This window comes from Brachycentrus maculatus, unplaced genomic scaffold, assembly GCF_059751285.1.
Source record: "Brachycentrus maculatus isolate JH-2025_06_01 unplaced genomic scaffold, ASM5975128v1 h1tg000645l, whole genome shotgun sequence".
NCBI lineage: Eukaryota > Metazoa > Arthropoda > Insecta > Trichoptera > Brachycentridae > Brachycentrus > Brachycentrus maculatus.
The window spans coordinates 119,133-130,776 of record NW_028281381.1 but is presented as its reverse complement, the minus strand read 5'-3'; positions in this window follow the sequence as shown (position 1 = coordinate 130,776).

Here is an 11,644-nt window from a genome sequence, read left to right as displayed (position 1 = left end):
TCTTGTAGGTTGTGAATTTTGCTCTGCGATAAAATAGATTTAATAGAATATATTTAATATCCTCATTCTAGGCTTAGTTATTTGAGAATGATAGAAGCGTGTAAAAAAAATACTCTTGCAAATAGTCACTGTTGTAAAAAAAAACTGATATCACAACTACCTACAGCCTAGCTAGCCATGTTTTATATCATTTCATATTATAGAACGGCAAAGATTATATTCCAGATATTGCTTGGATTTTCCAAAAAAATATATTAAATTTTCGAACAAAATACACCATGTTTGTGGCTGGAATTGGTTTATTTATTGAAATAAATAAATATAATATGACACATTTATTTATTTATATTTTAAGTAAATGTTTTACACAATTACATGTATTTATACCATTAACTGATTTAGTCAGTTTAAAAAGTTACCATGTTTTTAGATTCATATTATTACATTTATTATTTGTATGGTATATATATCGCTCACTCCTTTCAACAACGTCATATATCAAAAATCGTCAATTTTCAGCAAAAGCGGAATATTTTTAACTGAATATTTACCCACTACAGGGCAGAAAATGTTGTTTTGTATTTTGAATAAAAGGTATTGTTTAATTTTTTTTTTTTTAATATACTAAATATTTTTCAAATGGAGAAAAAAATTCAGGTTTAACCTAGAATGATCTATTGCACAGTAAAAAGTTCAATAAGTGGCTTGATATTAATTTTGAATACATTTTATTATATTTTTAAACTTTAAAAACAATCTCCTGAAAAATCAAGTTTTTTGAATATGACGTTGTTGAAAGGAGTGAGCGATATGTATATGAATTTACTACCCAATTAAGTTCACGCACTATTTTTGTTACTTCATGTATCTTTATACTTTGATAATTTATGTTATTACTTTTATGAAATATAATTCGTTTCTTGGAAAAAAATACATCCCTGGTCCAACCTTGAATTTTAATCTAGAGCAGAGGTTCCCAAACTCTTTTATCTCGTAGACCCCTTGCCTTACCTGATATTAATTTTTATCAAATTCATTAACTTCAAATGTATTTTTGACAGCCGGTATATGTAGTGTTACTCAGTTTGAACCACACATGTTAGGTTTTATACATTTATATTTTAAATTCAAATTAAAACATAGACCCCTTGCAAGTTGTTATAGACCCCTGTGGGTCGATATAGACCACTTTGGGAATCACTGATCTAGAGTTAGATAACTGTTATTTGCTGGTATCTTGTGTGAATTTTGGCTGAAGATTGATCTATGCTTATAAAAGTTTGTCTACACGTGTGTTCAAGATATTAAAGCTTTCAGAATATTTATGTCTCCTTGTGTTGTGAATCTGCGAGTGTGCCTGTAATTTGTTGAGTTTTATAGATTTAAGGCCCTTAACATTATATTAAACATTATTTTTAAGTCTATAATTTTTGGGAGGATTCATTCATATTTATTTTATTTTATTGACAAGTGGGTACGAGTAATTAATTATGCTTCTATTAAAAAGAAAGTACATGCTTATATTTTCGAAAATTTTATTAAAATTTTTATATTGTATTTTTAAACTCATTTTTGCTTTTTAATTTATTTTATCGTCAATTTATATTGAAGAAAAATTTCGATGTGCCTACAATTAAAAAAAAACTTTGCCTTTTATTGTTCACAATTTTCACGTATGTCGCTTACCCACTATAATAAATCACAGTAAAAAAAAGTACTCGTTTTTTTATATCCTTTCCCCTCAACTACTTATATGATTTAGTTTGTTCTGTGCAAATAGGAATTCGTCCACATTCAACAAAACTAAGAAAATTCAATGTGTTTCTGTTTTTTCATAAAATTTTAGCAGGATTAAAAATCACCTGTTTCTAGTATGAAAAGGAAGAAAAAAAAGACCTATCATTCTTTATTTTTATTTCACAAACGCGTGTACTGGTCCCTTTCCGCATAACGCCACTCATTTTCACAATTTTCTTTATATGAGTTTTGAAATAATTCATTATCTACATATCAAAACCTTATAAACTATAAAATGTATTATTATATTTTTTCCATTATTAAGAATAAAAAAATAATTTTATGCAGATTTTCGACTTGATGATAAAAGTTTAAAAAAAAAAAATGTCATATTAAACTTGTCACTGGCAATACTATAGCTGGTGCGTAAATATTAACATTAAAGTGCACTGAACTTCTATAGTATACAATGTTCAAAGAAAATCATACACAAACCCAAACCGATTAAAAATCATATGCATATTTCACTCACACCTATGAATTCTGTTATTAGATTGAACGAGACAGAACTAGTTTATTTTCCTGACAATGCATCGCTACGACCCGGCAAGTGTTCCTCGCAAAAGAGAAAAAGCTGTGTTAATACAAGAAATGAGGTCACCAGGGTATACTTAGTCCATCATGCTCCCAAATTTCACTGATTACCTAATTCATTATCTTACCTACTTTTAAGAGTAGATTTTCCTATTAACATCGATGATAATGCACGATGTAAGGTGTGCGTAGATACAACGTAAATGTAAAATAATTTGTGAACGTTCACGAGAAAAAATACTTTTTTTATTAAAATTTAAAAAAGCCCGTATAATGCAATTTAACATACCATTTTTTTAAGAAGTCTTTATTACTTATTCTTTCATTCCTTTAATAATATAAATTAATTAAAAAATATTTTATTCCGGCTTGACTTAGCGGAGGGAGCAACACTAAATCAGGCGGCATATGATCAAACATTTGAAGTTAGTATTGAAAAAAAACGTACCAAGGTATATTATAAACAACCGTTATTGTATAATTAAAATGCAACTTTGTTTGAAAATCACTATAAATATTTTATTATAACTTAATTATAATGTCTACCGGTTTCGAAGCTAACCGCGGTTAGCTTCGAAACCTTTAGACATTATAATTAAGTTATAATAAAATATTTATACAGATTTTTAAACAAAGTTACATTTTAATTATAAATTGGAAAATCTCAAAGTTAGTTCTTCAAATATACATTAAAACTGTTGTTGTTATTAAAATGATCGATTTAAGAATGACTAAAAATATGTAAGTTGGTTGGAAGATATTGCTTCATAGCAATAAGTCTGCTGATGTTCCTTCACATATTATGCTCGAGAAGTTTAATAAAAAAATTAACATAAAAATTTTTAAAATATTTTGTTTGTTCAAGGATAATAAATTTTACTCTTGGGTTAAAAATACTAAAATAATGGTAGTTATGACTCGATATTAATATTTTCAAAGCATTTATGAAACCATACTAATTATTTTTATATTATTTATGAAACAAACGTAATTTTATCGTAACTTGAGAGTAAATTAAACTTATTAGACTCAAAAAATCTGTGTTAGATTTAAAATACATTTAAAAAAAATAAACAATATAAATTAATTAATTGAAAATGTAAGAATAACGTGGGAAATATACCATTTGGTGGGGATAAGGGTAAGAAGAACTTTTATTTGTCAAATTATTAATTAGAAACCACTTTAATGCTCACAAGTAAATTGTTTATTTTTGTAATTTCATTACGCGACTTTCTGGCGGACGAGCACGCATTATTTATCCAAGTGGTCCTAAATTTAGTCACCCTGGATTCGGAGACAACATTATTTGAATGCGTAACGGCTGACTGACTGTTGTACTAATCGGAAACGGATGATATGTCACATGGCATTATGGAAAAGTATGTACGAAATTATTGTTATGTAAAGTGTGTAATATACCTATAGTATGATGCAAAACCACTTACTCACGCATGCTTTGAGGAATCTAAGTATTGCTCTTTAAGGGATCCAGTGCCGGATTTATATAAAATTTTGACGCATCCAATATTTCACGGCTACCGTTCTGGAGGTTCCGGGTTCGATTCCCGGTGGGGAGTTAAATAAATATAAGTGATTTTTTCACTCTAATATTTATTCAATATAACCCTTGGCTGGTGCCTGAAGCGAAGGGCTGATCACCTTTCCTTCATGTGTGAACGATCGAGATAATACTTCGTTTATATGATTCAGTGCCCTATGCACCGTTGGTTGCGGATAAGGGTTTGGAGAAGAAGAAAAATATTTATTATTTATGCCAATACCAGTTTTAATTGCCTGCACTCATAAGATTATTAATATTATATCATTTGTGAGGTGAATGTGATAAGTAATAGAAGCAGAGAAAGATAGAGGGAAACTTGGCATGATCAAGTATTTCAAATACTTGAAAGTCGTTTAGTCGGGAGTCGGAATAATAGGCGGGTATGTATGAGGAGATGCATAAGTGTGGAAGAGGTGAAGTTTGTTTGTAAATACATGTAGCTGTGGCGTTATATTCTATCTGCCTACCCCTGTGGGGAAGCGGCGTCATAGTTAGTTAGTATGTATCACTTATTTTATTTTTATACGATGTGATTGCAAAAAAATGGTATTTACAGCCTTTAAAAACCCAGATCTGCCACTGGGGCCAGCTCAATGAAAATAAAAATTCTCATTACTTGGAATACACGTTTCCTTTTAATAATATGAAAAAAAAATCAATGAGTGGTTCTCCGAAATTTACTGATACAACTTAAGTTTAACACGACATGAAAAAAAAACATTTTTCTCGGAAAGGAAAAGCAAGTATAAGTTATATTACAATCAAAATGTAACTTTGTTTTAAAATCACATTAAATATTTTTTATAACTTAATTATAATGTCTACCGGTTTCGAAGCTTACGTTTAGCTTTGAAACCGGTAGACATTTTAATTAAGTTATAATAAAATATTTATAGTGATTTTAAAACAAAGTAACATTTTAATAATAAAATGGAAAATCACAAAGTTAGTGAATATAGATTATAAGTTTTTTTAAAAAAAGAGAAATAAGTATTTGTGTTTTTATTATTTACATAAATATTTCAATTTAATACTATTTCTGTGAGCCTAAGCGTCTCATTATTAGAAATAGGTATCAAGTTGTGGTAGAGTGGATTCGAACTGAGAATATCTGACTTAATAGTCCGCGACACTAACCAAGGACCACAACCCGATATATTTAAATAATTAAGTTATATTAATAAATAAGTTTTAGCAACTATAACCATTTGTAATATGAAAATAATTTTCTAAATTAAATTTTTCGAGGTCTTCAAATGATTATAAAACACTGAATTAATGAATAAAACACTTTAAAGACCTAAAGTACAAAATTCATAACATTGTTTATTATTTTATTTTGCTTAACAATAAAAAACATTCGCTGCTAGATACTATTCAATAATAAAATAAACCAAGAATACGACAAGCTAAATTAATTTTGTAATTTGATAGCAGTTTTGAATTGTAGAAAATTATCTCAATGCTAACTTGAGTGTCTTCTCAGCCCAAGAAACGTTTTGAAACATTTTAATTGAATCGTTGCTATACAAATTTGAATAACAAACCGTCATATTCGAGTGATTTATAATAAATTCTGATTCGTGAATTTAATTACAAAATTTAATGAAGCATTTTATTAGCCCAACAAATAACAAACGAAGAAGCAGGATGGCAGACTAAGACTTTATCTTCATGTAAAAAATACCAATTACTCAGTCTTGAAAATCGTCGTTTGTTAATGGATATGGAAACCCTCCAGGATATAATAAGTGGACGTATCGAATGTCCGGTTTTGACTTCCGAAATAACGTATAATGTACCCGGCTACCATACCCGTCACACGTCACAATCTTTATTCAGAGTACCTGTCCTTTGAGTTAATTATGCGCAGAGTTCACCTATGTTTCCAATGGCTAGTGAGTACAACTCATGTTTTAGCTAAGTTGACATTTTCAATTGCGGAAAATCTGTGTTGAAAAGTCGAATGGTGAGCATATTGTCCTCTCAGGATCTTTAAAAACTATACTTCTCAGCATTGTATGTATGTTCCTACTAGAATCAACATCACACACACACACACACACACACATTCATTCATTTGCTAGATCTACACTAAATATTTTGTACTAATCTTTATGTTTCTGTGGTTAACTATAATTGGCTGGTTTAATGTACATCTTATAATTGTTTTGTTTTGCATGTGTTGCTGCTGTTAACCCAAATAAAAAAACAGTTTAAACCAAATTAGATGCTTTGAAATTCTAAAAATAAATTTATGTATTACATTTAGACATCTCAACATAGAAGAAGAATAATATTAAAGTTTAGGTATTTACAGAGCTAATGACCTATTCAACATTCTACCTATGATTGACAACCACACTACTCAAATTTTCAAAGATTTCAAAGATTTGTGAACCAGTATTTGGACACACTCAAAATGTATGAGTGAAATATATGTTTTCTTATTTTCATCGTGTCCGCCTATGGAGCGTCGTGGTAAGTGCGTTTGGGTATTCAGGGCTCAATGTCTAGGACTCTTTATAAACATATTTGATTATTCATACAAACATTTATTTTATATTTATCTGAAGTACGGGACAATCATATTACTTTCATGAAATTAAGGATCAAGATGCGTCAAAACGATGCAGTGCCCTATGCACAATTGATGTGGATAAATTTAAATTTAAATGAGGATTCATCATTCGTTAAATATTTTCCATTGTTTTTTGGGTAAAATTCAGAACTGGCTCATTTCTCATTTTCTTCTTTTTCTATCCCTTATCCGCACCCAATGGTGCATAGGGCACTGCATCGCATCGACGCAGTGGTATCTTGATCGTTACTTACATGAAGGCAAGGTGATCACTCCTGCGCTTCAGGTACCAGTCCAGGGTCCAATATTAAAGAATATTTCTTATTTTACAATTTAATAATAAGATTTAAAAGATGGGCAAGAAGTAAATGTAAAAAAAAGTATTACAACGTTAGATTTGGCCTCTCTTGTATTCTAATAAAATGTAACGAATTTTAAATTTCTATATCTGTAATTCTGTAATTTATTTCTTATTTACAACGACTTTCATAATTTGAATCTATATTTGATTCCGTCGTCAGGTAGTATGTTTATAAATTTATTTTCGAATATAAGCAAACTTAAAGTTATCTACACTGTATAGTTAAAGCGTTATCTTTTTATTGTAATACCACCACCAAAGATGACGTGTTCAGGATGATTCAGGATAGAAAGTCCTTCGTTTTGGTGATCGCCAACGTCCGACAAACTAGATAAGACACTTGTAAAGGAAAGAGAAGAAGAGTTTCTGAATGATTTGTCATGAATTAATTATTATTTTACATGTACGTAATGAGGTGTGGTGATTATTTGCCTTCCACGTAATCTATTAGTGTGAACTGCATAATTATTCATAATGCAGTTTAATATGTAAAATAAATCATTTGCTCATCGTACAATTTTCTGCACTGCAATTTACATAAGGAATAACGTCAATACCAATAATAATAATACGATTTTATTAAGAGGTAGGGTACAAAATATCTAAGATATAAATTATAAAATGGAATAAAATTATTTGAACGAGTGTTTCAAATATCCTCTGTACACATTCACAATTCATCTACTTAAATAAACAAAAAATCAAACTTTGTCATAATTTACACGTCATAATTGTCACGATTTACACACAACGAAGGTTTGATAGTCCCAAGAATTAACAATAAATATGGGAGCCGAACACTGCAATATATCGTTCCGAATATTTTTCGTTGGTGCCGATAGATGTTAGAGGTCAAAATAAAATATGGAACAAAGGCAAATAAAAGATTGGGATCAAGAGTTAATTTTTTGAAAATTGCAAAATGTTTATATTCTAAATTTTATCTATTTTTTATGGGTTAAAATGGTTAAAAACAATAAAATATGCATTCAAAAAGAATTCCACCGACAAGACACGCAAGGGCGCTTGATGGGTCTCTGCATTAAAAAAATTGTTTAAAATTGTGATTTAAATGAATACTATTAATGTAATAAAAATAGTAAAATAAAAAAAATTGTGTTTGGAAACAAATATTTATACCCTTTAACATTCCTGGTTCAGACAGTACAGCAAGCAGAAAGCGGATCAATATTTTTAAGGTAATGTTTTTTAATACAAAAATGAATGTAGAAAAACTATCACGATATTAATATGTATAACCTTTAAAAAAAATTAATAACCCACAAAGCTTCTACTTTAAGAGACTTATCCTCAAGTTCAAAAATACTTCACTAACATACAGACCAATCGAATATACATCTTTTTTCAATTTATTTTGGAATTGGCGTGAATCGAACCCGCGAAGCCTTACATATAATTATAATAATGGTAATTTAGAAATATACAATCTACATAATTAATAATGGTGTTTCTTTGGATAATGTCTTAAAATATTGATATTATTTTATATACGCTCATATAATGCACTTGGCTCTGTAATTTCTTTGTTTTTTTAATAAATTTTCTGTTATCAATGCCACATAGGGAACTATTTTGAATTGATGCATACTTAATATCTTTCAACGTATCATTGAATAATTTTGTATCAGCACAATTGCTAGTTTTCATGAAAACAATTCGATGTAAAATGGTTTCAGTACCATTTTACGGCAATAAAAAGTAATAAATAGCTATGATTATGATATTTGGTCAATCGTAACGTTTAAAACATTTTATCATTAATTTCGTATAATGCGGCCAATTTTATTTAAGACTGAGAGTATACCCTATTTTCAATTTCAATAATTGATTTGCTTTTAACTTTATGGTAACATTCATACATTTTTAATTTTCCCCCTAAACCAGCAAATAACAGATAGCTATCTCTGTTAATATCTCTGTTAATGCTGTGACTTTCATATTCTTATTCATCTATGCTGAGATATTAATACAAACATTTATTTTTAATACTTATAAGCTTTACACAGAAAATACCACTATAATCTATATAACTCGTGTTTCGATGCATTCCGTAGCATTATCAAATACTGTATGGGTTTTATAAACACGGTGTATGGTACTGAATGGGATAATGACGTGGAATGCATCGAAACACGTGTCACAATAAAAATTAAGAAGTAGTGGTTGTTAGAATACCAAAAACTTATTTTTGAAAATAGTAAAGACATTTCATAGATATTGAAAAAAAGTTGTTAATTAGGTCAGGACCGTCAAGGCACTGTGACCTGAAAAGACACTAACGATTTTACGATTTTCATCTTCTCCAAGCAGATATATTAAATATATGTGAATGGGGAAGACGAAACAAACTAATGTTTAATGTTTCTAAGTATTCGGTCAGCTCTTTCACTAGGGCCCAAAAAACTCTTTTTTATCGCTACAAAATGAACGACCAAAATCTGATGAGAGCGTCGAATGCTAGGGATCTGGGCGTTAGGTTTGTGAGCACCCTGACATTTCACGATCACATAGAGGCGGTCAGTGGTAATGCATTGAAAATGCTAGGATTTTTTCTGCGTACTGCCAGGGTTTTCGAAAATACCCGCGTGCTGAGAACTCTTAATAACTCCTTGGTGCGAAGTAGACTCGAGAGTGGCTCGATGATTTGGGGGCCACACGAGCTTAAGAACTCTCTTATGGTAGAGAAAGTTCAAAAGAAGTTTCTGAGGTATCTCTACATGAGAGAATACAGATATTCTCCTTGGCTCTACCCGACCGAATTTCTCCAGGGTATGCTTGGCTATAATAGTTTACAGACTAGAAAGAATGTGTATTTGATTATGCATTTTTATCGATTGTTGCGCGGTATGATCGATAATCCTGAAATTATCTGGAACATTGGTCTGTATGTTGCCGATAGTTACCTAAGACAGCGTCAACATAGATTGTTTCACATTCCTATACACAGGACCAACCTGCCGTGGTTATGCCTGTAGGAAGAGCTACCGCTATGTTGAACCTCATTGGATATTGATCAGTTCCATGTGACTGAAGGAGTTTTCCGAAGCGGGATTATTCAACACCTTTATCAATAGTTCTTGCATATTTTAGATTTTTGTATGTATTTCATGTATACGCTTTATTTTTTTAGTTTGTAATGTATATGTTAATTGAAAATAAATAAATTGAACTGAATTGAACATAATAGAAGAAGAAGATGTATAACCCTGCAGTATCAATAATATCTTCATTTATTTTATTAAAAATGATGATACTTTTTTATTTAAGTCACAAATGTAGTCAGAAATGGAAAAATCAGGGCCAAAAAGCATATCTCAAATGTGTTGAAACGGACATGGAATAAAAAATGAGCAAAGTCATTTTTGTCCACGTCAGTTATTACGCTTACCACTACATTAAACACGAGGACGAATATTTATGCATATATTAATATGATTTGCGATTATTAAATTGAGGGCTTTTCAACCATTGTTTTGTATTCAAAGGATCGTCTTTGATTGTTTACGATTATGTTGCGAAATATGATTATATTCATGTCCTTTAAATGTGAAACAGCGAAACACTTTTATCGTTGTGCGAAGGTGATAAACAAACAATAATAAAATAAATATTTAAGTACTCGTACACGCCAGTGATACGAAATTGTTGACTTGATTACATCGTTCGAAAAAAAATTAGATAATAATAAACATAAATATCTATAGGAATACTTAAGCAGTATGGATAAAATAAGAAATTAAAGTGTTTTCAGATATTTGATCACGTGAGACGCATGAGTGAAGAAAATATAAGCAGATGAACACCGAGAAAAAATTATAATCATCAAAAATTTCAGAAATATTTGACAGGTTAGGAGTCGAAATTATCAGCGGGTACGTATCAGGAAATGCATGAATGTGAAAAAGGTGAAAAGTGTTTGCAAAACAGAGCGGTGTGGCGTTGTATCCTCCCTGTCTACCCCTGCGGTTTTCCTGATTCCTTCTAAATAAACATTAATTATTAGACAAGCATCGTGAGGTAGTTGATTAGACACTCGTTTGCGAAACTGGCGTCGTGGGTTATATTCCCGCCAATAGCAGAAAAAATTCCTGAAATATTTAATTTTTCTTCAAATTTTCCTTCCTCATCCTTACTATCCTACCTGCAGACATATCTTCTTAAAGTTGAGGCTTTGCGAGTTATTCCTTAAAAATCAAAGGAAAAAATAATTTGTGGCAGGGGAAGGATTCGAATCCTGGACCTTAGATACGGAGAACATGACTTAATCTTTAAATTTATGATTTAATATAAATGAATAAATTATTGACGAGGTTTTTCGACTTATACTAACTTTACCTCATTTCGCATGAAAGTAAATTTATTTGCATGTACATGATCATATATTTTCTGTAGTTACCTACCGCAATCATATTTATATCCATTTACATGTATATTAACACCTAGGTGTACCTGTTTAGTCCTAAGGTACTTCGAAGTATGTAGCGTCATAGCTATTGTTGCATTTGTCGCCCGCACTTAGCAAAGTAATACCGATGCACCAGTGTCGAAGTTAGTTCTTGTTTCATTCAAAGCAGCGATATCGGTAGTAGGTGATCATGTATTAGGCGCCAGCGGACGTTTTCATAGACCGCGGGAAAACGCGAGGCGGATACCGTATAAAATTTTCGTCGGTTAATCTACGAAGAATAGGGCTCTGACAATGGATTGTGCTGTAGGGCGCGCTGTTCACGTGCAGAATTGAAATCGAATCGGGCATATTATACGAGTGTAATCTCCATTGATTTGC